Here is a 20448-nt window from a genome sequence, read left to right as displayed (position 1 = left end):
AAATAATAATGTAATGAGCTAGAAGTTGAAAAGTTGCTTTGCCTATTTTTTTTTGTTGTTGTTTCTTTCTTTTTTTTTTTTTTTTTTACGTTTAGGTGGTAGGGCACAGAAAAGCAAGAATGAATAGTGAAAGCCAGCTGTATTACTTTAGTATGTCAGGAGAAAAAAAGAACATAATTAGGTTTACAACATCAGTGGCTTATTCTAAAAGAATGCCTTTCTGAAGCAAACACAAACACACCCGTGTGAATCCATTCCACTTTCAATGAATTGAAATGGTGGTAATGGGGAGAGTAACGCATCCACTCCAGTTGTAAACAGACAGTTTCCTACATGTGAGTACATAATCCCTGCTGACATTAATGGGAGTGACACACAAGCAGGGAGGGGAGAATAGCCCCTTTTGTTTGTTCTCACTCACATTACTCTAGAGTCCATTTTACAACTTCAGCTTCAAACTGGTGGAAAACACACCCTGTGCATTGATAATGGAAAAATGAGATTAACCAAGTGAGCAAACAGCCTTCCTTCTTTCTGTGATGCGGGAAGCTAAACAATGCAATGTAAAAGGATCTTGATTTTAGCTTTTCTTTTCATTCTTTCTTTTTTTTCCTGCATTACCCACTCTATTTAAGAACCTCTTCATGCTTGTAAAATTCCCTTTCTTAGTTCATGTGAAAGAGTAATAAAATCATTATAGTTTTCCTTCGCCAAAAGGTACTTTAGAGACTAATCTTAATTTAGATCCAGACACTGCTAAGTCAACTACATCAGTGTTGGGAAAACGAATTAGAAGAGAGGTCATTTTTCTTACTAATTTTTAAAAAAGGTGTTGCAGATTGAAAAATGCCTTAGGAATCATTCCTTAATGCTATGGCTACATTACAAAGTCATAATTCTCCCACTTTGACATTTGGGATTTCCAGTGGCTTACTTTCGGAATCTACATTAGGAATTAATTTTTTACTTACTGGTTCATACCAAGGCTGAGATTCCCTTTACTGAAATGGAACAAACGATAAAAATTTCAAAATAACTATGTTCTAAAGATTCTCACCAGGTAGAGATGGCCCCAAATAACAACCTAGGTTTTTAAAAATATCCTTCAAAAAATATTTGCACATAGTCAACATTTATCTTCCTCATAGAAATAAGCAGTCTAGAATGAGTCCATCAAGTCATCCAATTCTTTGTGTGCTTTATTTACATCTTTTTCCCCTTAAATGAAGCAATATGTTTGTTTATATGTTTTGATCCTAAGGGGAAACTGACAAGATCTCAAACTAGAGACTACAGCCTTATTCATAGATGAAAAAGAAAATGAAACCCTCTTTCGATTACTAAAAATCTGTTATTGTGTGAACACAAAAATAATGGAACGTAATGAAGTGAAAATTCTTTTTTCATATTACTTTTGAATCCATAAAAATCCATAATAGCTAAAAAGTTGAAATGCTAGGCAAATTTGGGAAACTGAAAGAAAACACGTCTTAAGGGCTGGGCACGTTACAATGAAAGATGAAGTATTAAAACCAAGATACTGATCTGATTTGTTAACTAAATCCATTGAGATGGTTAGACCCAAGGATGCTTACTGGTGTTTTTATTCCCAAATAACCTACAGTCTGTGTAACTCGTTGTAGTCTTTTTCTTTTTTCTTTTTTTAGATATAAGGACCCCCAGAGGAATCTCTGAGATTGCTTCGGTGCATTTGTAACCCAGCAGCTATGAGGAACCCATAGAGCCTTCTGAGACAGCGTTGTGCAGATTCTTCGCTCATGAACAATTTATTTCATAGGACACCCGTTTTGGAGGTACTTGTCATCACTCTGACTACATAATGTGAAAGGTTGCCAAGAGTTCTTTGCTGCTTTTCAGATTCACTTGTCATGAACAAAATATGTGATTAAGTTCCATTTTCTGTAAAAGGAGCTCTGATTCTCTACTTGGGAACATAAAGGGAGTAAAAGGGTATCAGGTCTTAATTATTCCTTGCCTTTTTAATCCCCAACATCTGGAATTATATGAGCACAATGAATAGTTAGGTTAAATTGGGTAGTACTGTCACATTTTTAAAGGCACTATTTTAATTTTTAAAGGAGTATTAGTGTTTTTCTACAGAATGCAACAATGTAAAGCAACTTTCATAGATATATTATTATCCCAATGATTCAGCAGATAATTTTCAGCAGGTAATTTTTAGTTTTCATAATTTAAACATGGTTGTAGTAGATTGCATTTTCCAAAGATGGCTGCAACAATATTCACAGTCCCTTCTTACAATGTGACTTTGACACTCCTCCCATCAGGAGGTAGAATCAACCTGCTGCTCTTGAAACTGGGCAGGTTTTTGTGACTATTTTGACCAGTAGATTATGGCAGAAGCCACTCTCTGTGACTTCTAAGGCTAAGTCATCACAGAAGTCTTCAACTGCAATGTAGGCAACCCAGCTATCCTCAGACCTCCACGCTGTAAGGAAGCCCAAACTACCACATGCAAAGGGACCACATGAAAAGGCCTGAACTTACAAGAAGAGAGAGAGATGCCAAACAATTCCCAGATATTCTGCTCCCTTCCACCTCTCCTATTCTAGTTCCAGCCATTGTCTGACTGTAACCAATGAGAAACTTTGAGTAAGAACTGCCCAGCTGAGAGTCCTGCCAGAATTTCTGAGCCACAGAAACCATGAGAGATAATAAAATGACTGTTGTTCTCTTAAGCCACTACGTTCTTGTGTGATGAGTTATACAGAATTAGATAAACAGAACAGTGGTAGATAACTTTTAGAATTAGGTCTTACAATTTTAGAGCACTTTTAACATCATATACAGGCAGAAAAATGTCTTTTTTGCTTTGTAAGTTAGTCATTATTTAAAAAACAATATTACTATTGAGTAGACCTTGCCATAAGTGGATCCATAATCAATAAACAAATACTTATGGTACAGCCGAGGCATCTTTCTGTCTCCTGTTCTGCATATGACAACCAATAGGGATGCATCCCAAGTAAGTGCTCTATAAATAATTGCTCTATAAATAAGTTGAATTAATATTTTCCACGAAATAATTTTATTTTAACTACATATGGTAAAAAGACTTTAATATATTGTAGTATTCATTATCACATGGAAACAGAGTCAATCAAACATAAATTTAATTTTATCATGGTGCCTTTAAGTCACATTGTGAAGGTTATAGGAACTGGTTACTTCCATAATGAGTGACCCAAGACTGCTGGTCCTAATGATGAGGTAGCCTAGACTCACTTACCACTTTTCAACCTGTGGCCCTAGTCAGGTTTCCACATGTAATCTGGTTACTTCCATGTCCCAGAAAGAAAAAAATCAGATATCCAATCTCATTAAACAGGAATGGATTTAACTGGCTGTTGATATATTCCAAAGATATTCTATGTATGTTTAGGTTTCCTAGGCTGTTTGAAACTGTTGAAAAATTACCTAATAAATAGAGCTTTACTGTCCTGTTAATGTCTATTTACTTGCTTCACGGCACTATTGAAATTCTACTCTAAGATTCTTCAGCCAATAGTTGTCCAGTTTATGATTGGAAATATTAAGTTAGTGAAAGTAATTAAGCATTCCATCCTTTGAGTTTGATAACCTTAGTACTTCCCAAAGCTCCTCATATGGCACACACGAATTCTCCTTATTATCTTCATTAGTTCCAAGGTCCAGGTCCTATCTTATTAGATCCTTAGAGACTCTGACTCCCTCAGCATGCCTAGAGGGGCTTGGTAATAAAGCTCAGAAGTGCTAAGAACGAACATCCTATGGGGCAATCTGACCACTAACAGGTGGGAGAGGGGAAAAAGCTGCCCCCATCTATCTTAGCCTCAAGATGTCATGTATGACTAGCAACCGACCATGTTTTTGTAGTGCTATGTCCCAAATAAACAAAGTATATGGGTCTAGGAACCAAGTGGTGGAAATAGGAGACAATTAGTGCCTGTCACCATCATTCTCAGAGACCCACTTGTACAACTGGTGCATCCCACTCCTGTAGTTAGGAGTCCAGTTCCCAGGAAGGATACTTCCACAAGAGGACACAGCAATGGCTGTATTGATGCATGAGTTGAGACTACCACCTGGCCATTTTTTACACGTCATACCAATGAATCGGTAGAAAAAGGCAGGAAATTCTGTATTGGTTGGGATAATGAATTCTGATTAACATGAAGAAACAGGTTGCTACTACACAACAGGAGCAGAACAAATTGTGTCTGGAACCCAGAATATTCACTAGGGGAACTCTTGCTTCCATGCCAATGATAACCGTGAATGGGTCACTGAAGGCCCCTGAAATGGAAGGTTTGTGCCACTCTACCTGGCAAGCAATCAAGACCAGCCAAAACATTGGCTGAAGGTGAGAAATTACAGGAAGAATAATAAAGGAGGATGACAATAATTATCAGGGTCCCAGGTACAGTCATAGCAGTGAAGGGCTAGGGCTTGGTGGGCTAATCTTTAAGTCTTTTTTAAAATTTAATTTACTTTTTTTCTTATTAGTCATCCATTTTATACACATCAGTGTATACATGTCAAACCCAATCTCCAAATTCATCCCACCCCCACCCCCACCCCCACCCCCTGCCGCATTCCCCCCTTGGTGTCCATACATTTGTTCTCTACATCTGTGTCTCAATTTCTGCTCTGCAAACCGGTTCATCTCTATCATTTTCTAGGTTCCACATATATGCGTTAATATACGATATTTGTTTTTCTCTTTCTGACTTACTTCACTCTGTATGACAGTCTCTAGATTTTAAGAGGCTGACACTAGCCCCTATCTTCCTAGAATGTTCTTGCACCTCTCATTTTAGGAAGAAGTAAGAACATCTAGCTCTTATATGGAATATGGATATAATAAAGGGTGAAAATGCATCTGAGTAGCTCAAGTAGTAAATTATATCAAGTAGTGGATTATGTTGGGTCCAGTGCCTCCACATTTTTACTTTGAAAAGCCTGTTCCCTGGGCCTTGGGTACTTGCTCAATGGAGAGCCCCCATCACTGTCACCATTGTCTTATCTCTTAAGATTTCCAACTCTATCCTCTTTCCACTGGGTATGGGCTTCAGCAGGATTTCATTGTATCATCTACTGCAAAAAGAGTTCCAGCAGCTCCAGAGCCCAAGGTCAAAGCAACCAGGTCTATGGAGTCTCTGGGCTCCTTAGTGGCTGCCCGGAGGGCTTGGTAAATTCAGTTTGGAAATGCAGGACACTTAATGGTTTTGTAGAACAATTAGTTTTTTAATTGAAGTATAGTAGATTTACTATGTAAATATTTACTATACCTAGTATAGTAGATTTACTATGTTGTGCAGATGTACAGTCTCTGCTGTACAGCAAAGTGACTCAGTTATACACATTCTTTTTTTCATATTCTTTTCCATTATGGTTTATTACAGGATATTGAATATAGTTCCCTGTGCTATCCAGTAGGACCTTGTTGTTTATCCATTCTATATGTAATGGTTTGCATCCAATCCCAATCTCCCAGTCCGCCTCTCTACCTCCCCCCTCCCTTAGCAAACCACAAGCCTGATCTCTATGTCTGCGAATCTGTGAACAATTTTTAATCCAATACAGACAAGTAATGGGAAGGAGTCACAGGTAAGTTCATCTTTCTCTCCCCTACTGATTGTTCTATGTATCTCTCTAAAGACATCCCATATGACTGAGCAACTGGCTGGGTTTTTTTGTGAGGCTCTAGATGGCTTGGTAAGCTTTCCCTCTTTCCCTGCCTCTCTTCTCATTTTCCATAACTCTTGTTGCCCAGAGATTGCATCACTCAGTAAAACATTAACATGTTTTCTAGGGACTTATGCTAAGACAGTTGCTCATCTCTGAATAAATTCTAGACTGCTAATGTCCTTGGTGTGAGGTGCATAGAATAGATTTGCTATATCACCTCCCGCATTCTGAAGAATATACATCTAGTAATAAAATCTCAAATCATAAAACCTTTATTATCTATCTCATAATGACCTCTTATTCAGCTTTGGTAAAATGATGATTCTTATTAATTTTCACATATGCTAATATATTCCTATTCATCACAATTTGCAAATTTATCACAGTTGACTTTCATATTAAGTTTTATCCACTGTTCTAGTCTGCTGAGTCTCTCTAGAATTTGATCTTCCAAACGTTTAGGTTTCTCTCCCCAAACAATGTAAACCAAACATGCAAACAATATGCAAACACACAAGCTGACATTCTTTGCCAAATCATTAATAAAACCTTGGACAAGACAGAACTGAATACAGTCTCCTGTGGCATGCCACTATAGACTACTTACAGATAGATATTGATTGCTGTTAAGCTGCACACATCGATCGCAGTGATTCAATCATTTATGAATCCACCAAGGTGAACTATTATCTATTTTATCTTTGAGGATTCTTACTTTATAGTATGTTTCCATGACACAGTCTATATCTTTAAAAAAAAGTTTTTGTTAACTTTTTCTATTCAATATAAAAAAGCACTTGAGAATTCAATTATGACCGACGATGTTCTTTTAAAGCCACGTGAATCCCTTTGGAAAACTTGAGGAATAATAAAAATGTCCCTGATCAATTTAGTCGTACATATCAAGTGCCTTAAGATGCACACAGCTCTTGGTTCAGTGATTCTACTTCTAAAAATTTGTCCTAAAGAAATAAACATAAATGTGCGTGAAACATACCTGTGTAGATTTTTATAGAAGCAAAACTGAAGATAATTTTAGACATTAAAATTGGATATAACAATAGTTTCAATTAAATGAAGTAAGGCAAATCTGAGAGTTGGAATAAAATTTCCTCATTAAAAATAGTTCTAAGGCTATTTAGTGACATGGAAAAATATTTGTATTAAGTGAACAAGCAGCTAGATCTCTTTCTGCTACCCTTTAGCTATAATCTGTTGGGTGGAAGCAACAGAAATCTTTGATTAGTAAGAGATCAAAGAGCCAAATGTATCATTCTGTGGGCTAAGCACAGCATCTTGCTTCTACCAAATGTCCCCTGCCCACAGAAGAGTTGAATCAGCTACAATTAGGATATGTGTTGCAATATATAAACACACAGTGGGGAATATACAACTAACAAAATAAGAATTAGAACTAAACCAGAATTATCACCACAATTACGGTACGAAACATCTTCTGCCTTGATTTTCAAGAGAAATAGTGTAAAAAGGGAGAGACGTTTTGCCTTTAGACCCAATTGTTTCTATAGCCTAGGTATGCCCTGCCTGCACTGAAGCATGAAGCTTGAACAGCCCCTGAGCTTTTTTTTCTTTGAGGTTAGTTACATGAGGATTATTTAAGGGTACTCTGGGGTCGTAAAGTTGTTCAAGACTAAGACATTAATTGCCATACTGGAAAGAGTTGTGCTTGGATAGACAGACCTGAGCCATGAAGCAGCCAAATGGCAACTTTAAAGCAGCGCCTACAGAATATGGGATTGCCATGTAATGAACTAGAGGCAAAGGACTTTTCACCTAGTCAGAGAGTTGTTTTCTCTCTCTCTTTCCTACACACACACACATATATGCACACGCACACACACACGCAAAGAGCGATGGGAGAATTTTTCACATATTAAGGTATGGAGAAGTCATTCTGGCTTATACATGATTTGACTTGAATTTAGGCTAACCAAAACAGCCTGTTCATGGCCTATTAAACATGCATTGTACAACTGCTTCAACCATTAAAAATCAAAATCAAAATGGAGTAACCATGGTTCGGGCGTTCAAAACGGAGCTGGGTGGTCATTGTGGATGTGGTTTCAGACATGTTCCTGTATTAATGAGAACTTGAATCTTCTGAACTGTATCAGACTCAAGGACACCACCAGCTGTTCTCAAAACGCTATCTGCTAGCTGACAGCTGCAATGCTACAGCCCCAAGATCTCCCCCTGTAACTATGCAACCATTTCAGACTCCAAACAATCCTTACTTAACAAGCACCCTTACTTCTTGCCAGCTCTAATCCTAATTCATGCCAAACAGTTTATGTAATTTTGTGGGTTTTGCCTTTATAAGCTTCCCCTATTTTGTAGTCCTGTGGAACACAGTTCAAGTACTTCTTGAATCTGTGTCTCCCAGGCTATAGTCCTCAGTTTGGCTCAGATAAAACTCTTTTCTATTCTTATTATAGATTGCTTTATTGATTATTACCCATCAACAACAGAGAGACACAGAGAGAGATGGCGGGACACACAAACAGGAAATAGAACATTGGAGTGTTTTTAAGGAGAGTGCCTATTTTAAAATAAATTTCCATCCTCTAAGAGCTCAAAGCTAAGTCACAGTTAAATGAACCCTTTTGGTGAGGCACTAGCCCCATTTTCTTTCTTCAACCGTATGCCTGTATACATACAGCATCCCATAACCTTCCCTTTCTGGATCACTTTTCCCTTGTACTGCATTCTGACCTTGTATTCAGGCATTCTGATTCTGGCACGCACCTTAGTAAAAACCAAAATAAAGGCTCAACTCATTGGTATTAAATTATAATGACTGGTAAAGCTTTGTATTTTTGTTTTTCTTTTTGTATTTTTATTCATATTTACAAGTACACAAATCAAAAAGGTATGGCTCAATGTTTTTTTCCCAAATTGAACACATATATATAATGAGAATTCAGATCAAGAAATAGGACATTACCAGCCTCTAGAAGCTCCCACTTATCCACTTCCAGTAATTAATCCATCTCCACAAAGAGTAACCACTTTTCTGACCTCTAACATCCGTGATTACTTTGACTTCTTTTTAAACTTCATACATATGAAACCATAGAGTATATTCTCTCTTTTGTCTAGCTTCCCCCACTCGACATTATGTTTGTGAGATTCACCAATATTGTAATAGTTGCAGTTCATGCTCTTTGTTATATTTTCCATTGTGGAATAAACCAATTCTACTGATAACTATTTAAGTAGTTTTCATTTGGTGCTCTTACAAGTAGTGCTATTGGAACATCTTAGTTCTGTGAGCATATATAAATATTTCTGTTGGTTGTACATCTACGAAAGCAATTGAGTATCAAACAATAGGCATATGTTTAGCTTAAGTAAATACTGGACTGGCAGAGTTTAAGATATTACTTTCTCTGTTGTATTCACATTTTAATAAGAGTTAAGAAATCTTAAGCCATAAAAGTAATTCTCTAATTGTGGAATGAAATTGCCAAGGAGATATTCTGAGTGTCAAAGAAACTTCCTAAATTACATGTGGACCTTCTAAAGCCAGCTGAGCTTTGCAGACAACTGATTTTTATGTTGGAGCAAACAGAGATCATAAAAATATTTTTGCTAGTTTATATTAATAAAAAATTGTTTCCCTTCTGAAACCAATTATACAATTCTTAGAAGGTCTTAACCAGATTTGTCACAAGTCTAATAGAGTAGACATTTCTGGTAAAATTGTTTGTTTGAAATCCATATATTTTTGTGTTTTCATTTAAGACAGCTTTTGTTTAAAATTATACAAAAATATGTAAGTTAATATAATACTAAAGAAACATTAGTGCTTCAGAAGCAAAAGTTTCTCTGAAGTGACAAAACATTTAAGAGAAAGATTTGAAGTAAAAAAAAAAAGTTTTCAAAATGTTTTATACATTTTATAAGAAAACCCTTTACTCTTGAAATGAATAGTACAAAGATATTTGCTAAACTAGGGCCCTTGTCATTCAGAAACATTTTATTTAGTAGGAGGTTAAAAATCAAAACAGAAATGGAAAGTGGATATATACACATGTATTTTTACAATAAAAAATAGAATTTCTCAAGATTAGACACTTTGGTGTTCACTTGTTTGTGCCTCTCTTACATGAAGAGTGTGTTATTATCTGATATATTCAAATTAGTCTCAACCTGCCCCATGCAAAAGATTATGAGCTCCTAAAGGGTGAAGAATGTCTTATGCCTCTTTTTATCCAAGGACCTAGCCCAGTGCCTGACATAAATCAGGACCTTGCTATATATTCGTTAAACTGAGTCTTTTAAAGTAGGTTACACATCAAACTCTCTGACAATACAATCCTTCATATATGGAATGGAACACATGCAATTATTCTCTGTTTATTATATGGAACAAGTCTGAGCTTTGGTGATAAACCTGAATTTGAATCCATGAGCATATAAACTGTCTAGGCCTTGTGTTTCTTACATGAAATTGGGATAATAATAGCTATCTCAGAGGTTGTAGGAAATGTGATCATATAGATAAATTGCTCAGTGATAGTAATGTGGAGAGTAGAAATTCACTAAATATTAATTCTCTTCACCTCACAACATTGACATTTTAGTAGGTGGATTTTTCCTTGTTCAAAAAATTCTTTACAATTAGGAATCTTAGAGTTCAGTGAGAAAGAGAATCTAGAAGAGTTCCACTTCACACAAGTCCGATGATGTTTGCCTACTAAAGCTTCTGGCTATCTGGAGATGTAAAAAAAAAACAAAAAAAAAAAACGGAAAAGGGAGAGGAAAGGGACAGATGCCAATATTTATAAAGACGACTAGGACTCTAGAAGAAGAGTTGGTTTTCCCATACTCAGTTGTAAAACTAAATGAAGATCCTAAATGCTGCTCTTTCTTTTACTTACACAGCCCAATTGTAAATGGTAAACAGCTAGTTATAAGGTAAAGAACATAGGCTTTGAAGTTTGAGAGATTTAGCGTTTACTATATTGATTAAATATAGGTAATTGGATTAATTTCTCCAAATTTCTCAGTTTCTGTTTGTAAAATGGAAATAATAAAACTCAGGGTTATCAGCATTAAATAAGATGACACAGAAATTCTTAAAGTGTCTGTCTCACAAAAGATTAAAAAAAATTAGTTCTCCTCTTTTATTTTTCTTTTCTTTCTCCTTTTGCCTTTAGAAGCTAATGACTCAGAGCACTCCCAAGAAAAAGAAAATGGAAAGAAGCCAAAAGGTATTGCGCTAATTGAATGGTTATCCCAACCCACCCCCAAAATCACAGTGTTCATAATATTTTACTATTATTTATCAAGTCAGGAAAAGATGGAAACACTATACATGCATGTGTTCTGCCATTTTGCATTTTTTAATTTCCCAGGGAAACTTTTCTATTAGCTAAATAGCAATATTCATTTGTTATCAAGACCCTTAAGAAGTAACGATTAACTAATCTTTAAATCTGAATCTTGAGAAGAATGTGTTTTCACAGTGTTAGCTTTTCCTCCTCTCAGACCCCTTCTCTTCCTACAACTTGCATTGCCCTGAGAAAATGGATGACAGCTTTTTATCAGGAAAACCTTCCTAAATTAAAAAAAATCCTGACCATAGGTTTTTAATCATTTGATATTAAAAAAAAAGTATAGGATTACTGACTTCGCAGTGTGGCCTTGGAACGCTAAGCAAAATATGGATGTACTGGTTGTAAATGTTTATATATTGTACAGTACCTTTATATATACACTTGAGGTTCTGATTAGAGAAAGAGATCTGTAAATCACTTGTTATTTTTTACATAGATATTTTAAAAAGCAAAACAAAAAAAATCAAAGAAAAAAAATATAGGATATAACTTTTGCTAACCTTCCTCTAAGTAAAACTTCTCTTTAATGCTGCTGACTTGACATTTACTTGCATATTTTGCCCATGAAAATCATAGATTCAAACATGGGGCACAAATATTATTTTTTCTGGTTGTAACAGCACTTCCCATTTTAGGGGGTGAGGGAGGAGGAGGGGGAAATGTTTTCCTAACCGTGAGGGTGGAATTGGAGTGGCTGTCTTCTCAAAGACTTCACCTGGCTGGTCACAATGATGGGCTAGCAAAGGTTCTTGATCAAAGCTGGACCAGTGAGAGCTCTTGGGATTTTGGCCAAAGGATGCAGGTCTCAGTCCCTTTGGGGGGCAAAATTGGGAAGTAATGTTTTGGACCATCCCTATTTTTCTCTTTTTTCCTTCTTTCCTCACTCCCTTCTTTCCTTTCTTCCTACTCTTCCTTCCTTCCTCCCTTCCTTCCTTCCTTCCTCCCTTCCTTCCTTCCCTCCTCCCTCCTTCCTTCCTTCCTTCCTTCCTTCCTTCCTTCCTTCCTTCCTTCCTCCCTCCCTTCCTCCCTTCCTTCCTTTCTTTTTACAAATGTATTGAGATATAATCACAGTACATTAAACTGCACATTTTTAAAGTGTGTAATTTAATCTTTTTTGAAATATGTATTCACCTGGAAAATCATTACCACCATATTATATCAAATATTTCCTGCACTACGTTTCAAAAAAGAAGTCTGAAATTGGGAGGAAAATTTTGCCTGTGGATCTAATTGTCTCTAAGACCTATATAGGCCCAGCCTGCATTTTGATTAGATGAGTCAATAAATCCTTACACATAAGCTGGATCAAATTGGGTTAGCATCATTTACTACTAAGAATCATCAATAAATATCCTGATTACTAGAGCATCCACAACACTTTTTGCAGTCATTTTATAAGCAAAACTCAAACTAATTTTCAAATTCCTATTCATGGTAAGTAAAATGTACAACAAAATTAATCACAAGTACTCATCATTATTTGATGAATTAGAAGCAATTCAAAACCATTTGCTAATTTTTCTTTTAGTATGAAAAGGACTCAGAAAGTTACTTAGAAGATTTAATCGACACTTCATTTTTCTGTTCCTCATCAGTTCCAGTAAACTATGATATATTTTTAAAACCTACTGTGCTAAAAGATGTTGAAAGATATAAATTGTCTAAATATTCTTTGTTTTCTGAATTTTATTTATTTTTTTATACAGCAAGTTCTTATTAGTTATACATTTTATACATATTAGTGTATATACATCAATCCCAACCTCCCAATTCATCCCACCACCACCATCCCCCACCACTTCCCCCACTTGGTGTCCATACATTTGTTCTCTACATCTGTGTCTCTATTTCTACCCTGAAAACCAGTTCATCTGTACCATTTTTCTAAGTTTCATATGTATGTGTTAATAAATGATATTTGTTTTTCTCTTTCTGACTTATTTCACTCTGTGTGACAGTCTCTAGATCCATCCACGTCTCTACAAATAACACAATTTCGTTCCTTTTTATGGCTGAGTAATATTCCATTGTATGTATGTACCACATCTTTATCCATTCATCTGTCGATGAGCATTTAGGTTGCTTCCATGACCTGGCTATTGTAAATAGTGCTGCAATGAACACTGAGGTGCATGTGTCTTTTTGAATTATGTTTTTCTCTGGGTATATGCCCAATAGTGGGATTGCTGGGTCACATGGTAATTCTATTTTTAGTTTTTTAAGGAACCTCCATACTGTTCTCCATAGTGGCTGTATCAAATTACATTCTCACCAACAGTGCAAGAGGGTTCCCTTTTCTCCACACCCTCTCCAGCATTTGTTGTTTGAAGATTTTCTGATGATGTCCATTCTAACCGGTGTGAGGTGATACCTCACTGTAGTTTTGATTTGCATTTTTCTAATAATTAGTGACGTTGAGCAGCTTTTCATGTGCTTCTTGGCCATCTGTATGTCTTCTTTGGAGAAATGTCTATTTAGGTCTTCTGCCCATTTTTGGATTGGGTTGTTTGTTTTTTTAATATTGAGCTGTATGAGCTGTTTATATAATTTGGAGATTAATCCTTTGTCCGTTGATTCATTTGCAAATATCTTCTCCCATTCTGAGGGTTGTCTTCTCATCTTGTTTGTAGTTTCCTTTGCTGTGCAAAAGCTTTGAAGTTTAATTAGGTCCCATTTGTTTATTTTTTTTTTTTATTTCAATTACTCTAGGAAGTGGATCAAAAAAGACCTTGCTGTGATTTATGTCAGACAGTGTTCTTCCTATGTTTTTATCTAATAGCTTTAAAGTGTCCAGTCTTACATGTAGGTCTCTAATCCATTTTGAGTTTATTTTTGTGTATGGTGTTAGGGAGTGTTCTAATTTCATTCTTTTACATGTAGCTGTCCAGTTTTCCCAGCACCATTTATTGAAGAGACTGTCTTTTCTCCATTGTATATCCTTGCCTCCTTCGTTATAGATTAGTTAACCGTAGGTACATGGGTTTATCTCTGGGCTTTCTATCCTGTTCCATTGATCTATATTTCTGTTTTTGTGCCAATACCATATTGTCTTGATTACTGTAGCTTTGTAGTATAGTCTGAAGTTAGGGTGTCTGATTCCTCCAGCTCCGTTTTTTTCCCTCAAGACTGCTTTGGCTATTCGGGGTCTTTTGAGTCTCCATACAAATTTTAAGATTTTTTGTTCTAGTTCTGTGAAAAATGCCATTGGTAATTTGATAGGGATTGCATTGAATCTGTAGATTGCTTTGGGTAGTATAGTCATTTTCACAATATTGATTCTTCCAATCCAAGAACATGGTGTAACTCTCCATCTGTTGGTATCATCTTTAATTTCTTTCATCACTGTCATATAGTTTTCTTCATACAGGTCTTTTGTCTCCCTAGGTAGGTTTTTTTCCTAGATATTTTATTCTTTTTGTTGCAGTGGTAAATGGGAGTGTTTCCTTAAATTCTCTTTCAGATTTTTCATGATTAGTGTATAGGAATGCAAGAGATTTCTGTGCTTTAATTTTGTATCCTGCAATTTTATGAAATTCATTGATTAGCTCTAGTAGTTTTCTGGTGGCATCTTTAGGATTCTCTATGTATAGTATCACGTCATCTGCAAACAGGGACAGTTTTACTTCTTCTTTTCCAATTTGTACTCCTTTTATTACTTTTTCTTCTCTGATTGCTGTGGCTAGGACTTCCAAAACTATGTTGAAAATAGGGGTGAGAGTGGACATCCTTGTCTTTCCTGATCTTAGAGGAAATGTTTTGTTTTTCACCATTGAGAACGATGCTTACTGTGGGTTTTTTGTAAATGGCCTTTATTATGTTGAGGTAGATTCCCTCTATGCCCACTTTCTCTGGAGAGTTTTTATCATAAATGGGTGTTGAATTTTGTCAGAAGCTTTTTCTGCATCTAATGAGATGAGTATATGGTTTTTATTCTTCAATTTGTTAATATGGTGTATCACATTGATTGATTTGCGTATATTGAAGAATCCTTCCATCCCTGGGATAAATCCCACTTGATCATGGTGTATGATCCTTTTAATTTGTTGGTGGATTCTGTTTGCTAGTATTTGGTTGAGGATTTTTGCATCTATATTCATCAGTGATATTGGTCTGTAATTTTCTTTTTTTGTAGTATCTTCGTCTAGTTTTGGTATCAGAGTGATGGTGGCCTCATAGAACGAGTTTGGGTTTGTTCCTTCCCCTGCAATTTTTTGGGAGAGTTTGAGAAGGATGGGTGTTAGCTCTTCTCTAAATGTTTGATAGAATTCACCTGTGAAGCCATCTGGTCCTGGACTTTAGTTTGTTGGAATATTTTTTATCACAGTTTCAATTTCATTACTTGTGAACGTTCTGTTCATTTTTTCTATTTCTTCCTGGTTCAGTCTTGGAAGGTTATACCTTTCTAAGAATTTGTCCATTTCTTCAGGTTGTCCATTTTATTGGCATAGAGTTGCTTGTAGGAGTCTCTTAGGATGCTTTCTATTTCTGCGGTGTCGGTTGTAACTTCTCCTTTTTCATTTCTAATTTTATTGATTTGAGTCATTTCCCTCTTTTTCTTGATGAGTCTGGCTAATGGTTTATCAATTTTGTTTATCTTCTGAAAGAACCAGCTTTTAGTTTTATTGATCTTTGTTATTGTTTTCTTTATTTCTATTTCATTTATTTCTACTCTGATCTTCATGATTTCTTTCCTTCTACTAACACTTGGTTTTGTTTGTTCTTCTTTCTCTAGTTTCTTTCAGTGTAAGGTTAGATTGTTTATTTGAGATTTTTCTTGTTTCTTGAGGTAGGCTTGTATTGCTATAAACTTCCTTCTTAGAACTGCTTTTTGCTGCATCCCACAGGTTTTGGATTGTTGTATTTTCATTGTTGTTTGACTCTAGGTATTTTCTGATTTCCTCTTTGATTTCTTCAGTGATCTCTTGGCTATTTAGTAATGTATTGTTTAGCCTCCATGTGTTTGTGTTTTTTACGTTGTTTTTCCCTGTAATTGATTTCTAATCTCATAGCGTTGTGGTCAGAAAAGATGCTTGATAAGATTTCAATTTTCTTAAATTTACTGAGGCTTGATTTGATCTGAGGCAAGATGTGATCTGTCCTGGAGAATGTTCCGTGTGCACTTGAGAAGAAAGTGTAATCTGCTCTTTTTGGATGGAATGTCCTATAAATATCAATTAAATCTATCTCATCTAATGTGTCATTTAAAGCTTGTATTTCCTTCTTAATTTTCTGTTTGGATGATCTGTCCATTGGTGTAAGTGAGGTGTTAAAGTCCCCCACTAGTATTGTGTTACTGTCGATTTCCTCTTTTATAGCTGTTAGCAGTTGCCTTATGTATTGAGGTGCTCCTATGTTGGGCGCATACATATGTATAGTTGTTATATCTTCTTGGATTCATCCCTTGATCATTATGTAGTGTCCTTCCTTGTCTCTTGTAACATTCTTTATTTTAAAGTCTATTTTATCTGATATGAGTATTGCTACTCCAGCTTTCTTTTGATTTCCATTTGCATGGGATATCTTTTTCCATCCCCTGCCTTTCAGTCTGTATGTGTCCCTAGGTCTGAAGTGGGTCTCTTGTAGACAGCATATATAAGGGACTTGTTTTTGTATCCGTTCAGCTAGACTGTGTGTTTTGGTTGGAGCATTTAATGCATTCACGTTTAAGGTAATTATTGATATGTATATTCCTATTACCATTTTCTTAATTGTTATGGGTTTTTTTTTTTGGTAGTTCCTTTTCTTCTCTTGTGTTTCCCTCTTAGAGAAGTTCCTTTAGCATCTGTTGTAGAGCTGGTTTGGTGGTGCTGAATTCTCTTAGCTTTCGCTTGTCTGTAAAGCTTTTGATTTCTCCATCGAATCTGAATGAGACCCTTGCCGGGTAGAGTAATCTTGGTTGTAGGTTCTTCCCTTTCATCACTTTAAGTATATCATGCCACTCCCTTCTGGCTTGTAGAATTTCTGCTGAGAAATCAGCTGTTAACCTTATGGGAATTCCCTAGTATGTTATTTGTTGTTTTTCCCTTGTTGCTTTCAATAATTTTTCTTTGTGTTTCATTTTTGTCAGTTTGATTACTATGTGTCTTGGCATGTTTCTCCTTGGGTTTGTCCTGCCTGGGACTCTCTGTGCTTCCTGGACTTGGGTGACTATTTCCTTTCCCATGTTAGGGAAATTTTCAACTATAATCTCTTCAAATATTTTCTTGGGTTCTTTCTCTCTCTCTTCTCCTTCTGGGACTCCCATATTGAGAATGTTGTTGTGTTTAATGTTGTCCCAGAGGTCTCTTAGGCTGTCTTAATTTCTCTTAATTCTTTTTTCTTTATTCTGTTCCATGGCAGTGAATTCCACCATCTGTCTTCCAGGTCACTTATCCGTTCTTCTGCCTCAGTTATTCTGCAATTGATTCCTTCTAGTGTATTTTTCATTTCAGTTATTGTATTGTTCGTCTCTGTTTGTTTGTTCTTTAATTCTTCTAGGTGTTTGTTCTTCAATTCTTCTAGGTCTTTGTTAAACATTTCTTGCATCTTCTTGATCTTTGCCTCCATTCTTTCTCTGAGGTCCTCGATCATCTTCACTATCATTATTCTGAATTCTGTTTCTGTAAGGTTGCCTACCTCCACTTCACTTAGTTGTTTTTCTGGCATTTTATCTTGTTCCTTCATCTGGTACATAGCCCTCTGCCTTTTCATCTTGTCTATCTTTCTGTGAATGTGCTTTTTGTACACAGGCTGCAGGACTGTAGTTCTTCTTGCTTCTGCTCTAAATATTCTTGCTATAAGATGTGAAATAGCAAATCTTTCTGTGGTCATTGGACCCCGACAAGTAGCAGTCTTTGGCTGGGCCATATATATATGAAGGGGAAGGACTATAAGAAATTATAAGAAGCCTGGGACTTCCCTGGTGGTCCAGTGCTTAAGACTCTGTGCTTCCAATGTAGGGGGTGCAGGTTTGATCCCTGGTCCAGGAATTAAGATCTCACATGCTGCATGGCACAGTCAAAAAAAAAAAAAAAAGAAATTATAAGAAGCTTATTGCCTCATTTCCCAATCTTCATATTTCTAAAACATGGTCATCTTATTTTGAGGAAGAACTAAATTGGAGGAAATGAAATGTGAAAAAAAATTTTGTTATAAAGACTCCTTTCTGAAAATATGTCTCTAACTATCTCACCTGAGTCTTTGATTAGTCTAAACCTGCTAAAACATCCTATAATTGGGATTTTGGATCTAAGAATTATAGTAAATGTAATTTTTAAAAGTACATACCAGGGCAAAAAAGAGCACCCAATGAAAATTTGAAGGGTTGTTGCAACATTGTTTCTCTTTAAAAATAACTTTGGTCATTGTGAGATAGATTTAATTCAATTTATGCCTAACAGTTTGACATTTGGACTCTATTTCCCAGCATGGTGGTTGATGTCGCTTGGGAAAATACATTCTTACTGGTTGACATAATAATACCTTAAATAAAGAGAATAAGGAATTGCATTCAGAAATAATAACTCAAATTTTCTTGCAGAACTTAATGTGTAAAAACAACTATCAGTTTCACAAAAACAGCTAAAGCTTAGTTAAATTTACTCATTTACTAGTCAACCTTTGAGCCCTACTCAGCCTCCAGGAAGACTTTGAAAAACCCTACCTTACTTTACCTTCCCTGGAACATACAAACTCATATTTGCTAAGAAAGTAAACAAAATAAATAGAGAAAAAGAGGGCACATTACATTCTCATTAACATAATTCTTTAGGTCTCACCAATTGGAAGGCTCAGTGTTCACAGTTGCTTCACTAGTTCTTTAAATATTTCTCCTCTTTTATATTGATCAGAGCTCATTTCATACAAAGAGTAATAAGTATCATTTGCAAAATGCTTGGCAAATTTACAAACATTTCTATTGATATGATTTCCCCAGAATAACTGTAGAAATATTTTGCAATGAATATGGGCTAGCATTTTGGTCAGAGGTCACATCAGGGATGACTCTCCATATTTCACCCAGCAGGGACTCAGAATTGACTAGAAATAACATTTCTCAAAGAAGTAGCTGATACATGCAGATCAACTACACTTACGATGTGTGTCACAAATATCTGTGGACTTCCAGATTCCTCTAGCATTATCTCCATCCTTAGTAAGCTATGTGTCTCCTCCCTTAAGTGGACAATGTTTTGTTCATCTTTACATTCATCATATTATGTACAAAGCAAATGCTTGGTTTGTTGAATGGGTGAATAACACCTTTAGTCAGGCTCTCATGGTCTGAAGTAGGTATATGCCAATATGGAGTAGAAGTGGAGCTGGAGAGATAGAGATGGGTATTTGTGGCTGTGCTTGTCTTCATCAGAGTTCACATTAGTTAGAACTGAGGTATTTGGGAGGGAGAGGTCATCGTTCAAGGGAAGATGGAGAGATGTGAAGAGCAGCTATGGAAATGCAACATTAAACATGAAATTGGTGTAGAGGACACTGGAAACCCAGTTAGTCAAGACCCTTGGGGAGAAAAGGGATTCTTCAAAAGATCAGTGTTAGTGTGGGACTGAATTATAATTAGACTTTCTGAATAGAACAAAATAATAAAGAAAGAAATTTAAAAATGGGGCACATACAGAACTGATCAAGAAGGGATTATCAAGAGAATATTACCCAACTACTCGTTTGCAAATGAGCATATTCTCACCCAACACTGTTTTCAGTTATGACTGAATGGAAGCTCTAATTGAATAGTCCTTTGTAGTGTCCAAAGTCCAAGACAGCAAGTAGTTCTTTGGTATGGGTTCAGAAGTTTTCCCAGAATGAATTGTAAAACACTTATGCTTTCCGTGAACAGAGGCAAGCTGGCCTACCCCGTTTCTGGCAAATTTTGCTAAGCAATACAGACTCCCCACTTAATCCTTTGGTTTAAACAATATGCAGTTCATACAAATTAGTGAAAAAACAAACAGAGACGCAGGTCCGTCATCCAAAGAAAGATGTAAAAATAAAATAAATAAAACATATTTGAAACACACTTAATGGGTCAGAGATAAAGCCCAGTACAAGATAGGACAAATAAAAACCCATCAATCTGGAAACCTTCTTGGGTTTACAAGAAGCCCCTTCTGATCTCAGACTGTGTTTATCTTCTAGATGGAAAAAAGAGGAAAAATAAATCTCTCCATATCAAAGGCCTGTTTAGTAGAAATAAATTGAAAGTGCTTGGCCAATTAGAACGAACTAAATCTCCCCTAGGCAAACCTACTATCGATATATGTATTTAGCTTCCTGAGATATATATATATATATTTTTTTATTTTTTGCGGTACGCGGGCCTCTCACTGTTGTGGCCTCTCCCATTGCGGAGCATAGGCTCTGGACGCACAGGCTCAGCGGC

The 20448-nt window shown here is 36.1% G+C and overlaps 1 long non-coding RNA gene across 1 annotated transcript in view; it reads left to right on the top strand.

Annotated features, from left to right (window-relative positions):
* LOC137210507 (uncharacterized) overlaps nt 1-12700 on the top strand; it is a 45933-nt gene extending 33233 nt beyond the window's left edge. The window contains exons 2-4 of the long non-coding RNA XR_010936589.1: nt 1668-1814; nt 10896-10949; nt 12604-12700. This is a non-coding gene — a long non-coding RNA (uncharacterized lncRNA). The remainder of the gene's footprint in view (nt 1-1667; nt 1815-10895; nt 10950-12603) is intronic.
* The last annotated feature ends 7748 nt before the right edge of the window (nt 12701-20448 follow it).

The sequence above is a fragment of the Pseudorca crassidens genome, chromosome 17 (genome assembly GCF_039906515.1).
Source record: "Pseudorca crassidens isolate mPseCra1 chromosome 17, mPseCra1.hap1, whole genome shotgun sequence".
NCBI lineage: Eukaryota > Metazoa > Chordata > Mammalia > Artiodactyla > Delphinidae > Pseudorca > Pseudorca crassidens.
Note: the sequence above shows the minus strand (reverse complement) of the source record. Positions and strands in the feature narration are given on the sequence as shown.